At 51.6% G+C, this 18119-nt stretch overlaps 1 protein-coding gene across 2 annotated transcripts in view; it reads right to left on the bottom strand.

The window, feature by feature from the left end:
- Positions 1-18119, bottom strand: part of Galnt2 (polypeptide N-acetylgalactosaminyltransferase 2) — a 115235-nt gene that overhangs the window by 54786 nt on the left and 42330 nt on the right. The gene's annotated exons all lie outside the window — the stretch shown is intronic.

The raw sequence follows: 18119 nt of genomic DNA, 5'->3' as shown, positions 1-18119 counted from the left end.
CCTAAGATGTCAAAGGGCACATTAATCCTATGGCCGGTACACCAGGAACTTGCCGGGGACTGCCGGGGAGCCAGCCTGCAGAGCAAGACGAGAGCTCTGGTGGAATTTATCCCCACCCATCTGGACAAGCAATCGCCTGTCATTTATCAACATTAAATCAAACTAAACAACAGCCCCACCACCACACAGCTTAGCGCATGTTCCACCTACTCCAGTCTGATTGCTGTGAATGAGAAGAGTTTCTGTGCATAACCCAAACACGAGACCTCCCATGGGCCCAGCCCTGTGGAAGACCACTTCCTGAGCAGATGAGGAGCCTGGCAGCAGGAACCTTCCCTGGCAGCCCAGCCTGCTCCCATGTAGCCAAACTCTCTGGACAGGGCTGCTGTGTGTGTTTGCTATGTGCTGTGCAAGATCTAAGATTTCCTCCCAATGTCACTTGCCCTGACATTTAATATAATCTGCATTTAAAGGAAGTCATCCTGTCCTCAGCCCCTCCTCTCTCTGCAGCCTTTCCTTCCTCCCTTGGCCTCTGCAGCACAGTGATAAGGCTGGTTTATCATGGGAAGGGTGTGCAAGGGGCTGGGGTGGGGGACACTAGCAGTGGACACTGACCCCCTTGCTCCAAACCACATCGTGGACTGGCCACCTAGCCAGCGCGTCTCAGCCTCTTCGGGCTCCCAGCCCTCTGCTTCACACGGTGACAAATGTTTGAACATGCATCTGGGCTCCAGTTACAATTTTTCTTACAGCCAGAAGATTCTAAAACGATCCTTGCAATCAGCTCTTCTGATTATTGCATTATAAATAAACTTTCTACCCACCATTGGTGATGATTGTGCAGTGACCCAAGGAACACAGCAGACTGTGACTGTGCAATGAAGGGAAGGATGTTAGAAACTAAAACAGCCGGCTCCGGCCCGGCAGGGCTGCAAGGTGCTATCTTTTAATTAAGAGCCCACTTCTATTTCATAGCTGGTTTGTTAGATTTTCTGACTAATAATACTTCCCTCCCACCAGGCCTTCCGACTCTCAAATACTCTGGCTCTCAGATCAACTACTTCGCCTTGAATGAGATCGAACGCTGAGCTGGTCTTCGGAGCCAGTGGCTCCCCAATCGAGTCCTAGTCTGTGGCAGTCACAGAATCAACATATCCAGGTCGACTCTCAGCATTTTTCTCAAAACACACTTTCTCCCCCCCACAGCCTGAGCCTGAGCCTGGGGTGCCAGGCAAGGTCCAGTCAGTGATAATGGGCCCTGGCTACTCACTGAGCTTCAAACCTGGGAGGCTAAGCGAGCCCGTGGCCAGAGTTTGCTGCCGTTGGTGGCCTTTCACAGTAGCATGGAGCATTCGAGACCCCCAGGTCCCCTGTGGTCCCAGCAACTGTCTCACATCTCTTTGTGCACCCTTGGCGGTGTGGTGCCCTCGGTTATGTGGTGAATGGCTAACGATGAATGCAGCTATTCGCACGCTCTGCCCTCACTGGTCCCGCCATCCCGTCATCCCTCTGAGGCTCCGGCATCTACAGATCTTAACAATGCATCTAAACCAGCAGGGCTCTTGAAAATGTCCTAATGCTCCACGTGGTGAAATCCCTGCTCAGAGCCCACGAGTCCAGGCAGAACCAGGGCCTGTGCTTCTCCTGCTATGAGGACAGAAGACGGGGTCTGCCTAGTGACAGGTCTATGCTCGTGGGGTGGAGGCAGTAAACACATGGCTTCTGCCATGTTTGTAACAGGCATAAAAATATTCCTCTGGAAGGAAAGAGAAAATAAACAGGCTGTTTTAAATCTCCCATTCTGAAACATATTTTGTCGATGTTAAATCATTTCAGCTACTAGACCATATGGTCAGGCACAGAACAAGTCCCCAAAATACTCCAGAATGTCGGGTTCCTCAATGTCACCTGTCAGCGTCATTTAGAGACTATTCAGTAATTATCACCAGGGCTGACCAGAACAGCAGCACGTGTGTTTATAAAAAGCCAGGTCGCCAGATTCTGAAAGAGGCTTACTCAGACTTGGAGCTCACCTCAAAATTCAGACACTCAAACCCAGAGGTACCACATTCGGCCTGAAGCCAGGCTTTCTGAGCAGAACAGCCAAGTATTTCCACCAAGGGACCCAGACGGATGCAGGGACTGCCGGCTACCTCTGAGTCCTTAAGAGTAGGTGGTTCTACCATGATGGAACAGAAGAAACCCACAGGTTCCCCCAGACAGGCTCCCCCAGATGACAGGGCTCCCCAGACAGCACAAGGCACCTCCTGCTCGCTGGATCAGAGCCTTACTTTGGCTGCCGGCTACTCTTGTTGTGACCAAATACCCAACAAGTAGTCACGTAAGGGAAGAGGACTGACTCTGGCTCACGGTTTTAGTGGATATGGTCCATCACGGCAGGGGAGGCACGGCTGGGACAGCCTGTGGTTGTAAGCGACGAGAACAGAAGACTGGGGACACAAGACAGAAAGGCTGGGTCACAACCCCCAGGCCTGCACTATAGAGATGGACTTCATCATCTCCTAAAATTCTTACAACCTCCCAAAGTAGTACACTAAACCACCCACCCAACCAGACAACGTGCTTCTAATCCACTGAGGAAGGGGCACCCAGAGTCTGGGAGAGGCCCCCAACTCCCACGGGAGGATCACACTACATTACAGGTTTCCCAACAACAGGTTCCTCAGCAACACTGACCCCTCTGCCTCGGAGAGCAACTGGGCTTTACTTGTGAGTTCAAGGCCTGCCAGGAGCATGGGTTGGGCTGAAGATGAGGGGCATTCTTCCTCCCCATCAGCGGCTGCTGAGGAGGGGCTTAGCTCCTCCTCCTCCCCGTCAGTGGCTGCTGAGGAGGGGCTTAGCTCCTCCTCCTCCCCCGTCAGTGGCTGCTGAGGAGGGGCTTAGCTCCACACGCATGCTTCATGGAGCCCTCGGATCCATGGATCTTCTCGGGCGCCGTTAGCACCACGTGCACAGTGTAAAGTAGTCAATCTTCCTGGGGACATACATAGGTTCCACCATAAAGAAATGGCACTGGGACGCATCTGAAGAACAGGAAGAGTCTACCAGAGACTTCCCAGCCCATGCTAACAGCACTAGAACCTGCATTCAGCTCAGAGTTCAAAGACATGAAGGGGTAAGAGTCAGGAGTTGAGGGAGATGAAAAACCCAGTTCTGAGACTTGGGCTTAGTCTCAATGGCTTCTCCTACTCAACTCGATCACACTCTCAAGGGAGGACCTGGCTGGGACCAGAGGGGTCCCAGGCAGCCTTGAGATGCTGCCCCACCTGAATGCTCACTGCATCACACAGCTTGTAGACTCTGTCCTGCTCTGGTGGGCAGAGGGCAAGGTTCAGTGAGGTGTGAGTTAGTGTGCTCTGTATACACTCGGTTGACCACAAACCACAGACAAGGGCCGTCTGTGCATTTATTTCACTATGTGTGCTCACAGGAAAGCTGCTGACAAGTCTCGGGAGCACTCGGCACAACTAGTGTTGCACTATGAAACCTTACACACACACACACACACACACACACAATCTGGCATGGCACCCTGCACGCTCAACCACACATGCCATCAGAGTTCTTCTGTCCAAATGCTCTCAGCCACATGCAAGAGCAATGGCTGCTAGTGACCCAGTCCTCCGGGAGCAGTCGGCCAGGGCTCCTGAGACACAGTGGGGAAGATCCGACTTAAGCGGTTCTGTCTGTCACCTCAGGCAACTCTGGCTGCACTACTTGAGGATCAAGGTACCACAGGGACATGGTGCAATGCCACCTTGCTCCCAGTAGGAGCCACCTTGTCACAGTGCCTTGTCACAGCCTGGCTTTGTCTGGGCAGGTCTCTGAGTGTGACCTAAAGAGCATCTCCTTGGGGAGGAGGACCTAGGTGACATGGTAGGAGCCCAGGAGCCTGAGGCCAGGTTAAACACTAAAGGAAAACGTACCCTTATGCACTCTGAGTCCAAACACACACTCCTCGTGAGTCACCACACCTGGGTGTTTGGACAGAGACAAGTGAATAAACAAAAACTCTAATTAAAATACCCATGTTGGCATCCTGTGTACACAAGAACGGAATGAGGGGCACATGGGAACTCCACACAATATTCACAAGGTTCTCCAAATCTGAAGTTTTAAAAATTACAAGTAAAATGCTCAGAGACCGTATTTTCATAAAGGGAAGGTGGATCCTAGGCCAGGGGGCGGGGAGGGGGGGGGTCCTGGAGATTCTGAATGGCAGTTTTGAGCAATCTTACCCCCATTTCCCTTTAAGGAAGCTAAGATAGAAATCTCTTGGGAAAATTAGTCAATGTGTTACAAGACAGATTAGCTGGCCCTAGCAGACGTGAGGGGAGAGGCCTAGGAGTGACCTATTTCATACTGCATCCCTCCTTCTAAGAGCAGCTGGTGCTCCCTATCTATGGTCAGTGACGTCCACGGAGGCCGGTGAGAGGACAGCACAGGTAAGCAGCTCACGTGCAGCGTGACCTCACTCTGGATTCTGAGTGGGAGTCTGGGAGCCAACTCAGCTTTTGGTCCTGTTCCTGGAGGCAGAGGCAGGGGCCTCAGGATACAAGGGTGGAGTTGTGGGTGAGCTAGGTGTGACCTGGGCGTGGCACCCACATCCATTCCCTGCCAGTAAATGGAGAGCCTGCCTGTGCAGTGTGGTGGACAGCTCTCTCTTGGCCCTAGTTCTGCTTGTTCTGGGCTTCCGGCTCCAGTCTAAGCAGATCCCCTCATACGACACAAGTGACACACGTCAAAAGCTGACTGGAAAATGTCTTCCACATGCAAGGGAGGGGTTTTTTAGCAAATGCTTTCCCCTGTGACTCATACCAGTCGATCACATTTTAAAATAAAGTAGAACTTCCGACCAGATGACAGGGACGTGGTGGAAAGTCTCAACAGACAGACGGCACTTCACAGTGTACAGCCAAGGGTGAGGGGGCAGCAGAGGGCAACAGACACTGAGATGGGTCTCCCTGGCTGGCGTGTCTGTAACCTGGCACATCACTATCCTTCATGCTTCACACCATGCTGCCTCCTGCCCTATTCACTACCAGAAGATTGTCTCTCCATGTCAGCCTCAAATTCCTACAAGGCAGGTCCATTGTATCTTGGGTGGTCAGGTCCCATGCAGCCACCATGGACCCTGGTAGCACTTCAGAAGACACCTTCTTCAGAGCATCCAGGGATTTCTCCATCAGTGTATCTGGATCAGGGGAGCAGAGGGGTCAGTGCAACACAGCTCTTGGAGCAGAACCAGCATCTTCCAGTCAAGGTCCCAGCTGAAGTGGGAGACCTTTAGCTATCACACCTTATCAGCCTCAACTAGCATTGCTAAGTCTGCTACCTCACCCCATCTGATCTGCCTTTTACTGAACACAGCCTTCATTCACAATACATCTGTGCTTCGCTGCCCTGGTTTTCCCAATGAGGAAGCACAAGGTGAAAGTTGGCTGCTACAATGTAACATAGGAGCCGGATTTACCACACCTGGTCCAAAGGCTGGCCTCCCCGAGTGCCAACCGTCCTGTGTCCTGTCGTGGCTACGCTGTTCAGTATTCGCATGTCCCCCAAGGAGAGTGATCAGTGACCCCCAGCCCTGAAGACAGGCACAGCTTTCTAGGCCCTGAGACTGGGCTTCACTCCCCCTCCTAGATCTACCCAAGGGCTTCTGCAGAGTTATTACAATGAACTAATCCCAAATAAGGAACACATTCTAAGCGTAAATACTACAGTATTACTTACACAAGTAGAGAAGAAACTTAAAATATTCTCCACTAAGCAGTTAATTTATGTTACAGCCCCTTAAGAGGATATTATGCATTCATTAAAAATTATAATGATAGAGATCACATCAAGTATGCAAAATGCTTGTGTTAAGCAGGAGACCAAATTTTATGTACACAATAAAACAACTATCTAAAAATACACATCCATATGGACCAGCCTGGAATGAGACACGGAGAAGCTCATGCTGGCTGAGAAAGCTGGGTGGTAGATCCACTTCTCCAGCTCCTTCATGTTCTTAAATTATTCTCATGAATAATTTTTAAACCCAGCACAAATATGTTACGGGTAGAATCATAAATCTACATGGTACTCTGCATTACTGAAGCAGCAGACGATCTGGCCAGGCCTGGTCTAAGGCTGCCAACAGTGCCTGGCAAGAAGAAAGCTGTTCGCAGAAATGCTATAGGTCCCGTCTCTGCTCCTCAGGTGTAGTCTACACAGCAGCCCAGAATCCAAAGGTCCCCAGGGACTCAGGTGAGTACCCAGAGACACCCCTGTAGCCTACACTTGAGCAATGCTGGGTCTGTCTCTACATCTTTTTGGTAAACATCACTTTCCATACTAAATCTATTTTCTTCAGGAAAAAAAAAAAAAAAAAAAAAAAAACTGGCCAAGGAGAAGCCAAAGTAGCCTTGTAAGAATACAGCTCTTACCATGAGCACACAGCCACAGCTGGACTGTTAGGAGAACATCGGGTGGTGATGTCTTTATAGGAGGCTGGCCACGTGCACAGAGAGCCAGATGCTCCTACCAGACGCCACATCAGCATTTTGGTGACACAGATGACACTGCCTTCCTAAAGCTGATGCTTCCTGTGGATATCCCACTTGCTGGTGTTGTCAAGCTCTCAGGTGCCCTGAAGTCTGTGTGTGACCTTTACTACATCTGTGGAACAGTACCAGCATCCCATTCAAAAGAAAAGAAAACTGAGACCCAGATGATAGAATTGAGGGCAAACACTGTATATATCAGTGAAATAGCAGCTGCCCAGGGCAGGGTGCCAGCTCTCTCCACCTCCTAGGGACAGTCCTGGGGCAGTCTGGGTGGCCAGATAAATGGTCACCCTCTGGCACATGCTGGCTATAGGCTGGACCACAGCTGCTCCAACAGCACAGGGTCCTGTCCATCCCCTCTCATTATTTTCAGAACTTTGGACCTACTTTCACCTGTCTTAAAGCCACCTCTGTGATGGTCACACACCATGTTTGATCCTCATGAGGCACCGGGGTGATTCCCAACATGGCAATTGCTCTGCGGCGAACTCAAGTTCTTACCACAGACTCAGAGCAGCAGGAGTCATGTTTTCATCTAGGGTGACAGGGGGATTAGGGAGGATGACACATATGACAGAAGCAGAGGAATATCGACAAAACCCAAGGAGTCGAAGCCATGGGCCCACATTCTAATGCTCAAATGAAGCCAGGAGCCTCCTATCCACGATCTGACGTCTGGCACTACATCCTGACATGTGTCATGAAGAACACTGGTTTGGAGCAATGGACTGCAGTGAGTTGGAAATGGCCACGGTTTGCCCTCCTTCCCTGGGTGAGAAGCTTATGTGGTCTTGTGGGCACCATGGCAGACAACTCCAGCTGCTGATCTGGTGCTGCACTCTTCTGTAAATATGGGGGACCCAGGAGAGTGGGTACGCACGGAGACTGACAAAAGTCCTTATGTGTAGATGCCATCTCTCATGTGACCATGCCAGAAGGAAGAGGCCAGAGACCCCCAATATTCCACCCTGAGCTGCCAGAGTCTAAGCCATGATATGTGGTCCCAACCACCTCGACACCTTCCCTGAGCTCGCTCTCTTGCTACCCAACGCAGATAAAGGCTAAGACCTCGACAACCTCCAGGTACCGCGTCTAAAATAGACCACACGGCAGTAATACCAGGTAGGAACCCAACACCAAGAGGAACACTCCTTCCTGTGGCATGAAGCTGTGGGAGACACATCAGGGGGTGGGGAGGGAGGATGGTCCTGGGACACACTGGGCACCTGGTGGGTGATCACTGGCTTCCAGAGATATCCAGCCAGCCTCCCCCATGTCATGGGAGGTGGTGCCTTTTCCAGAGCCAAACATTAGACTCTGATCATTAGGATTCCATCAAGAGCCAGCCAAGCCATCTATGCTCCATCCAGTGTGTCACTGTTCAGGAGGAGAGGAGGCCAGCCTGCCTACAGGTGAGGTAGGTGGGTGACCTCACTGTTTCTCTTCAGAATGACCGATACATTTGGCCACACTCCACATGTGACCATAAACTCATCACATCAAAGAGCAGTCTACCTAGTGAGAACAAAAATGACACTAGGCGGAGTGGCATCCCAAGACCACAGTATCCCATTCCCTGGAGGTGGCCCTCAGGGACCAATCAAGCAGCAGAGTGGCTTCCTTTTCTCCTATTAGGGAAAGTCTGGTGGCTCTCAATCTAACCAGATTACATCCCAAAGGGCTTCCTCAGACTGCAGGAAGGCGGAGCAAGAGCTAAAGAAAGTGAAGCAAGCAGGGAAATTCCCACCAGCTTTGGGCTCACTGAATTCCTGAATCCTGCCTTTTCCTGATGCTTCTAGTGAGCTCCAGGAAGCACTGAACATTTCAGCCTCAGACGTAGGAAATCACAGTCACCAGAGAAGAGCAACTGGTGACAGAGTGTGGGCAAGTCCTGAGTAAAAGAGCTCTTAGGTGACAGCTCAGGGCAACAGCCAGTGAGGGGCCTTAGTGCCCTGTCCAGGCCAGGTGAGGTCAGAGGGTGCCCTGTTTCATCTACTCAGCCCACACACACACAGGGCAGGCCCCCGGCCAGCCCACAGGCCTACCTGCCTGTGGCCCACAGGTACTGGAAGGAGAGAGCATTGCCTCCCAAGCCTGAAGCCCAAGGCTGGTCCTCCTCATACTTATTATATTCACACCTGTTTAACAATCTACCTTGTCCACAGCCTTGCCAACGGGCTGATGGTGGTCCACCTAGGTAGCTGCAAATGAAGGGCTTCTTAGAAAACAACAGATGAGGCTATAGGTGCTGGTTCATAACCTGACTTGGGTATGTATGACCTGGACACCTTGGCAGGCCTTATCCCATAACCACTGGGAGCTGCCCAATATGGGCAAGGAAGTAGATACTCCCAAGGGAGCTGCTGCGCACATTGTCTCTCTCTCTACTACTCCAGCCCCAGGCCACTGCTAGTCTCTGTCTCTGTCTCTGTCTCTGTCTCTCTCTCTCTCTCTCTCTCACACACACACACACACACACACACACACACACACACACACACACACACACCAATCAAAAGGGGTTAGGCCTCCCTGCATTTCAAGTCAATAAGCAGCTACTGTCACACAGCTGCAGGCTGTTCCGGGCACTGTGCTAGTCCAGTTTCACAGCCATGCAATGCAGGCTGCCCTGGGCACTGTGCTAGCCCACTGTCACAGCTATGCAGCTACAGGCTGTCCCAGGTACTGTGCTAGCCTCTTTCCCCAACCAGCAGATGGTGTCCTCTCATCCAACACAGGGCTTCCATATAAAGGGAGTCCTTGCTCTAATGAACCTTTGTCTACACTCTGACATAGCTTTCTCAGTGTGTACATGTGTATGCATGTTTGTGTGTGCATGTGTGTGGAAGCCAGAGACCAACCTCACAATGTCTTCCCATCTTGTTTTTTGAGACAGGGTCTCTTGGTGACTTAGAGCTTGTCCAGTGGGCCAGCACACCCAGCAATGGAAAGGACTGCAAGCATGTGCCAGCACACCCAGCCTGCTCATACTGGTTCTGGGAAGCCAGCTTCCCATGCTTGCACGGCAGGGACTTTACCATCCAGGCCATCTCCTCAGGCCCCGTGATAGACCAGAATGTTCTCCATGGCCTGTAGCCCATCCCTTGGGTGCTATTTCTTTGGAACCTGATTTGGGGTTATAAATCCTCTTTCTCTCAGAAATGGAGTTTCATAAAAAAAAACTGCAGGCCTCACAGAGCCATGCTCTGCCCATAACTGAGAGAGTTCTAACAGTCCCATAGAGGAAACTCTGGGTGACTAAACAACATATAACATTTTGGGGGAAGGGAGACCTATCCACTAACCCCCCAAGTATGAATCTTTATTTAAAGAGTATGGGACAGTTGAGAATTTATCTTAGCCTCTGAACGAAGTCATCCTGAAAAAGCTGCCTATTGGATTACATTCTAATTTTCAATTTTTGGACAGATCACCTGCAGTGATTCCTGGGAGTGAGAAACCATGACCTCAGAGGCCTGTTTCCTACACGTCACAGCAGAAACCAAGGCCCCGACCCACCGGAGGCGGGCAGAACCCAACTTCCCTGCAGAACCTCAGCAAATCCCAGTGATATCTACTTGACAGAGAGAAACATGCTCCCTCCCCAGGGCCTGTGCTCAAAGCTGGACAAAACTCCAGCCTGCCCAGAAGGGTCTTTGTGCTAGAAACAAAACCCCAGACAACAGTCCAAGCAGCGAAGGTTTCAGGCCCTCACACTGAGAGGGTGTAGTCTAAATGGCTCATGTCTTGAAGTTAATTTATAACTCAGAAGATATCACTTGAATCTGGGGATGCCCTGAAAGGACCCCAATCTGGGAGGCTCAGTTTATTTTTCATAGCTCTGGGCATCCAGGGCCTAGGGGGCTGAGAAGACTGCTCCAGGCTCCTCCCCTACGCCTGCAGGTGGCCTAGTCCCCATATCCTCTCATCACCTCCTCTGTGAGTGTGTCTCAGTGCCCACGGTCTCCCTCTTATAAAAACACCAGTCACACTGGCTTAGGGCCACCTTAATGACCTCACTGTAACTAGACTTCTTCGGCAAAGACCCTGTCACCAAATATAACCCCATCCTGAGGCCATGGGGATTAGGACTCTGGCCTACATTTTCATTCGGGAGAATAGTGCTTACTGCCCCAGAGATTTTCTTGAGGGGACAGAGTACATGAAAAGGAGGTCCCAGGGCCCCCTTGGTTTTGGCTTCCTTCCCATCCTCAGTGGCTTGATCTTAAAAAGCCTGGCGATTTTGGCTGTGAACCAGCCCTGGGAGGGCAGGTGCAGAGGCCAGCAAGCTCAAGGGACCGTGTTTCTTCTCTGTGTAAGTGTGCCCCACACAGAGAAGAACATAGCCCCATGTGACTGAGGGGCTCTATCCGCTTGATTTCTGCCAGGGCTGAACAGTAAAGTATTTAAGATATTCAGAATACAATTCTCGGTTTCAGGATGAGGTGAGTTCTTGGCCCAAGAGCTCCACAGACAGCCACTATTGAGCTTTGAGTCCCAAGAAGCTAATCTGACAGAGACTTATTATTCTCTTCAAATAATGGATGAAAAAGAACCCATTTTGTTGTCTTTAATAAGTTAGACACTCGGGCAGACAGACCACACAATAAATCTGCATACGTGCGTAAGAGGGGCTGGGCACCAGGGCTTTTATTAACGTATCAATTCCAGACACAAGGCAGAGGCCAAGTGAATGCAGACCAACGCCTCTGGGGAGCCAGGCCTCGCCTAACTCAGCCCCTGTGGTCAGCCCTGCCAGGAGGCCTCAAGAACAATGGCTATAATCCATCTCCCAGGGGTGGGGAACAGCCCAGACAGCCTGAGCTCATGGGTCTGACAAAAGGAACCTCAGACACAGACCTCTGTGTAGACTCAAAGAGCCGGCAGGGGAGGGCTGCAAGGGGACTCTGCACTGGTGATTGGTGGGTCTAGGAGTCCTCAGACAAAATGGGATGTTGTTTTTCAAAAGGATAGAACAGCAAGGTCGTTGTAAGGCCTGTTGTTTTGCCCCCTCTGATGTGTAGAAATGTGTATACAACAGAAACAGAAAGAAGCCACGCCAGGCCCTTAGTGGGCCCAAGGATGAGCTTCAAGCTGGACTGTTCCCGTATGCCTTTATATGAATATCAGGACAGCCACAGAAATGCCCTGTGGTGAGGGAAAGACATCAGGGCTTCATGCTGTATCTGTCCCAGGCGGGGCACAGAACGTTTCTCATGATTACATCATTTAATTTTAGACCATCTCAAGATTTGAAAGACAGTCAATACTGTGATGCTGCACACATGAAAAGAAGGTAGCTGTTCCTCAGTGCAGGGCATGTGGAGGCAGCAGACACAGGGCAAGAGGGGATGTGCTACGCCTGATTGGGGGTGGGGGGAGAGAAGGCCCAGGAAGAGCAGAGTCCTCCTGGGGTGTACATGGAGTAGGAGGCTCCAGGGGTGAAAGCACCCTGTATCCCAGGGAGGCAGGGGACGTGAGAGATCAGGTTCAGCGAGAGACCCACAGGCAAGAGAACCAGCCAGATGGCTCTGACAACCCATCTTCCTGAACCTTCCAGACTTTCCTCCAGACTCACAGTAACACAGGCTCAACCCATGGACAGACTCACACTGCCCACTAGACTGCTCTAGGCTTGCTGTTTGTTTTCCATAGCAATTCCGGGAGCTACTTACTGGGGCCACAACTGTCAACTAGAAAACTTTGCCCGAGTGTCTGGATGGCAGGTGAGGCTCTTGCCCGACATCGGGTGCAGTGAAGCCAGGAGACCATGCCAGAATCAGGAAGCAAGGGAGCAAAGGCCCTGGGGGAGAGGGTTGGTGAGCCCTCTCGGCCTCTGTTCACAGGCCAAGCCACCGTGAACTGTGGACTGTTTCTATTCCTGTAGTCAGTGTGGTGGGCACAGGGCCAAGCCAGGAAGCTCTGCAGCACATTCTTCCGGGGCTACTTCACGGTATTCCCGACCGTTGGGGAGATTGTTGCTTTACAAAAGTACTGTACCACAGCTGTCTCCATGGTAACCTGTGCTGACATTCCTGAAGTAGACATCACCTGGAGCTTCCTGGGACACCAGGGTGGACACACAGACCACCACCCTGTCTCAGATCTAACATGCAGGGCTGTATTCAACAGGTGGCAGCCAGGACCTATGAGGCTGCAGGAAAATTCTGTGAGGACACGGCCCCACTGGTCCCCCATCAGCCAGACATCCTAGAGATCCTGTAAGTTTCAGGGGATGGAGGAACAGAGGTTAAAGGCTACAGGTACACAGACAGCCTCTGGGACAGGACTATTGCAAGTCACCAGGCTCCACACAGGGGAGCAGAGCCATCACCTGGTCCCCATAGCTGCAGAGCCCTGTGGCCACCCTCGAGCAGACTGCACAGTTCATCCCAGCATAAGCAGGGCAGATTCCTAGATAAGATGGTCTACACTGCGGGCCAGACTAACCTGAATAACCCATTACTCTTCCCACCTCAGCCCACCGAGCACTGAGATTACAGGAGCAAGCCATCACATGTGACTTCAGGGTGGGTTTTCAAGGTCTGAATTGGCAGGGAAGCCCATCAAAGAGCATGTGTGTCAAGTGGGTGGTAGCAAACCCCCAAAGGTACCCTGCTGGACCACCCCCAAAGTGCCCTGCTGAACCATGCAGGACCTACCAATCAGCCCTAGTGTAGAAGAAAGCTGGGCGGTGTTCATGCTTGCACACAGCTCCGCTCCAGCTCCCCACCCTGGACAGGAAGTTACAACGTGTGCTCATCCCCTCACCTGGGTAAGCAGATCTGGGGCCAGGTGCACACGTGTGACTGCCAGTCACTCATAGGCACCATTGGGTGTGCTTTCGCGTCCTCCAAATCAAGGGCCTGTAACTGATTACTGCAGCAAACACAGCAAAGGCTCCGGCATGTGCTCTTCACATAGCTCACCCCAGAATCAAGTCTCCCTTCAAGAGGTTCAGCGACATGCCAAACCAGAGCCACCTCTGGAACACACACACAATACAGGCCAGGAACCAGGGGGCAGCCCTCGCTTCACCCCTACGTGAGCTAACATGCCAAACCTGACACTTCACCACCAAAGCCAGCCCTGCCAGGAAGAGCACACAGTGAGGCTTCACACACCGCTCCAGCAAGTGGCAGAGGCAAGTCTGCAGTCGCTGCTTCCACAGATGAAAGCACCATTCACACTCAGGGGGGAATCACAAGCCTGGGGAAGCAGATGGTGGTGAACACGCATGGGTGAGAACAGCCGCCACGTGGCTGCACCCCAGGGCTCCACACAGACACCCATGAACAGCAAGGGAAAAGAAGCAAGAGCCTGTGATATCATCAGCTTCCCGTGTCCAGCTCCACACATCAGAGAGGATGCTGGCTGTACAATCCCTGGTCTAGAAAAAGGAATTTATTTTTAGCTCAGCCAAGACATATGAGCTTCCATGGGTCGATGGGAGCAGAGAAGGGACCCTCAGGAGAGACAGAGCCAAGAGCAGCAGGGACCGACATTGGGCACCACGCTGGCCTGGATCACGGGTGGATGCTCAGGCCTTCCCCACTGACCTTGGTACACGGAAAGGCAGTGGGGGTGCACCCTGGAATATATTTCCAGAGCACTGGATGAGAGGCATGCAAGTGGGGGGACTATGTCCTCTGGGATTAACTCATGCAGAGGCCCCTTTTAAATAAAGAACAATGAGACTCAGCTGGCAGAGTGCTTGACTAGATGCTTGAAGCCCTGGGTTTAATCTCCAGCACAACACAGGCTGGGAGCGACAGTGCACACCTGTGATCCCAGCCTCTCCGTGGTAGAGGCAAGAAGATCACAAATTCAAAGTCATCGTTGGCTACACAGTGAGTATGAGGCCAGCCTGAGCTACATGAGACCATGTGTCAAAACAAACAACAACAAACCCACACACAGAGAGGATGGACACGTCTACAGGGAGCCGCCTGCCAGAGAAACGGCCACCACTTGATCTGTAGTGACATTCCTCGGCCTCAGCACCCCATGTCACAACCACACCGAAAGGGCCTGGTTACAAAGCTCTGAAATCCACGTAACTGAACACTTAAGCCCAAGCTTGGCAAAGGAGTGCAGGGTTTGAGCATCCCAAGAAATGTTGACTCTCCAAAGCTAGAAACACACTACACAGGGAAACCCAGGCTGGGGCAAACCCCACACACCCTGCTCCACCCACGGAAGCCAAGTCTTACATCTCTACCCATGCTCAGCAGCTGCCTGAGCGACACTCACTCTGCACATCCACCTCACCCATGAGGGAGCAGGCCTTTGAAGGTCAGCCCACCTGTCCTCACCCATGAGGGAGCAGGCCATTGAAGGTCAGCCCACCTGTCCTCACCCATGAGGGAGCAGGCCATTGAAGGTCAACTCACCTGTCCCAGCAGCCAATGACAAAGCCAACAGGAAGTCTCTAACCACTGAACCACACAGTCTGTGCCCAGGAAACATTGGCTGACCTTAAAGACTGATGTGTGAGTACCATATAAAGACCTGTGCTGCACATGGTTACATAGGGCAGTCATAAAGAGAAGAGGCCTTCGCTGAGCTTCCAAACCCCACTGATGGAGTATCTCACTGATGGAGTATCCCACTGATGGGCTATCACACCGACAAAGAATACTGTCACACAGACATCTACCTTGCCAGGAGCTGAAGCTGCCTCATATCTGACATCACCTTTGAGGAAAACAGACTGTCTCTCTTCAGGAGATAGGTAGATCTAACTAGGTAGATATTCCCACGAATGTGCAGAATTTATGACTACAAAACTTGCCTCAAATCTGTTCAGGACCTGACTGCCCAGCATATACACTTTTCCCAGTTACAACGTCCGAACCACCTCCCCTTGGCAAACACAAGTGGGCCCAACCGTACCGGAGTGCAAACCATCTCTACACATGAGTACAACCGCCTTTTATTGTGATGTCTTGGTTCATAGTAGAAGCAGGACACAAGTGTAGGAAAGAGAACTGGTCAGGGAGAGAGGAGACACCCTTGTCTGACTGGTGTCTACAGAACCTTCTCCTACAGGCTCCCTGTCCGCAGCAGCACCTGCCCCCAAGTGCAGCTCATCTCAGATTGAACAGGGTGACAAGGACTTCCCTGTCTGACTGGCCGAGTACTAAGTATACTGTATAGTCACCAAGACACCTCCAGGAAAACCCGGGAAGACGAGACAATACGGTGGAAGAGGACCCATGTTATATTTACTGTGGAATTATACCGCCAGCCTAGTATCCATCCACATATACAGAGTGTGCACTTCCACAGCTGAATACTATCCATCCCTAAAAGGAGGCCAATCTGACACATACTATGGCAGGTGACCCTAAAGACGCTGGTCAGCAAAACACATCTCAGAAAAGGACAGTGTGCCCACTGCATGAGGCTTGCTCAGTCAGAGAGCTGTAAAGGACAAGCAGAGTCTGTGAGGGACCATTGGTAATGACAGTGTAGCAGTGACTAATGCCAGAAAACTGCATGCTTAAAGACAGGTGATATGGACTGTGTGTGCTTTACCACAACTTAAAACACAGTGTACATGTATGTCTGTGCATACACACATGCACACATACACACAAGCACACACTCACACATGCACACAAGCATACACACACACACATGCACACACAGGCACACCAGAGCTGGATGTATCAGAGCCAACACAACTCATACCCATGTGCCCTAAGGATGTTAAGGTCTCTCTTCCTCCAGATGTAGTATTAGGTACCCACACTTCTAAGACAAATCAGCTCTTTCCAGTCTCCTGGCATGACCTAGTTCCTGTTCACTCAGAGCTTCTGGAAACCACAGATCCCCAGGAAGCAAAATCAGAAGCCTCTCCATCCATACTCCGAGATATTCCTGTCCAGCCTGTGGTCTGCCCAGGTACATATGTATTTCAGGAAAAGTTAGAATTGTTTGGTGGCATGGGCAGAGACAACGGAACCTCACATGGATCTTACTTCTCCCCCCTCAGCACTATCTTCTGGTAAGGGAAGTCCCAGAAATACAGGCGGACACTGAACCAGGCACGGTGAGGGCACACGGCGCTCTAAATTCACCTCAGTTGTTATTCTCAATGACTTACCACTGGGTGGATGTGGGTTTAACTATTAAGGGGCAGGGTTAGAAGAATGCAAGAGTCTGTGTAACCCCAAGCGACAGAGTGCGAAGAGGAGGAAGGGGAATCGTGACCTATGTACAGAAAAGCCCTAACCTGGGAACGGCCACGGTAGGACACCGGGGACAGCGGGGACACTGTCCTTCACTTCTAAGTCTGATTCCAAATCTCTACAGAACAGGACGTGCCTGCAAATGGGAAACCATGGTCACTATGTTCCCATTATTCCCGGAAGGGCAGAGTCCAGTCACAGCTACCTGGGCACTCTGTCCAGAGGTGACGGCTGTGGACAGCATGTCAGAACCAGGCATTGCCAGGATGGAAATAAACATCTGATCCTTGGCTGAACCTCCTGGCCACACACTGTTTACTGACAGAACGTTGTCTGCATACGCTGCTTTCTCAGAACTGCCTACAAATGTGAGCGAAGGATCCACCGGACCACCCTGCCCTGCCCTCCACACAGCCCACAACCCTCCACGAGGGTCCACTGTTAGGAGGGCCAGCACCCGAGGACAGGAGGGTTTGGGGAAGTGGCATGGGATGGACTTGTCGTGTGGTCTCTAGGGATGCTAGTCTCCTTTGTGTCCTGGTGCCTCCCAACACTGTACAAAGCCATGATGAGCCTGTGAATCAGAGATACAGGCCTCCAGAGCTTAAACTCACGCTGAATAGATATTTCCACAATGACTCAAAACACCGCAGTTCTCAGGAACCTCGGTCTCAGTTCTCCACTCGAGCCCTGTGCTGTTTCCCAGCGATGTGGAGAAAGGCAGGCTCTCTTTCAGCCTGCTTCCACACCATGGGCCATGGAGGTGAGCAGGTGCATCTCCTCCAGGCCTGGTGCAGCGGGCCATGGATCCTGGCTTATGAGGCACAGAGGTGGACAGGGAAGCATGGAGGGAAAAGCAGCCGGCTTTCCAGCACACCTCAGACACAGTGATGGAACCTGGTACTTTTTCACCCAGTGTCCTCATCTCAGTGCTGGGAACAGGGATGACAGACGGGATGGTGCCTGGAAAATGATGGCAGGGTCTCTCAGGACAGTAACCCCGGCAGCACAGCAAACAGTGGCCTCTGCTCCCACACACTGTTCTGCAAGCAGGGACAGGAAAGGAGGAAGGCAAGAGATGAGTGGGTACACGTTCCCGTGACATCATCACTAAAGAAAAGCCAAGGAGGAAAAGGTGAAAAGGGTTTGTGGGAGATCGGAATGAGCTGCGCTCTAAAGCTAACAATGCCAGGACGAAACCTCCACCTTCTGCCGGAACTCAGGGGAGCAGACATCTCACTCTGGTTCATGAAAGGCAATAAGAGCTGAACCACAGCCTCACTCCTGAGCCAAACATGGGTTCCCTGCTCTTTCCTTCTCAGTGTGGGCTGAGTTATAATGTAGTACTAGC

The sequence above is a fragment of the Arvicanthis niloticus genome, chromosome 18, assembly GCF_011762505.2.
Source record: "Arvicanthis niloticus isolate mArvNil1 chromosome 18, mArvNil1.pat.X, whole genome shotgun sequence".
NCBI classification, from domain to species: domain Eukaryota; kingdom Metazoa; phylum Chordata; class Mammalia; order Rodentia; family Muridae; genus Arvicanthis; species Arvicanthis niloticus.
This window is presented reverse-complemented; position numbering and strand designations above follow the sequence as displayed.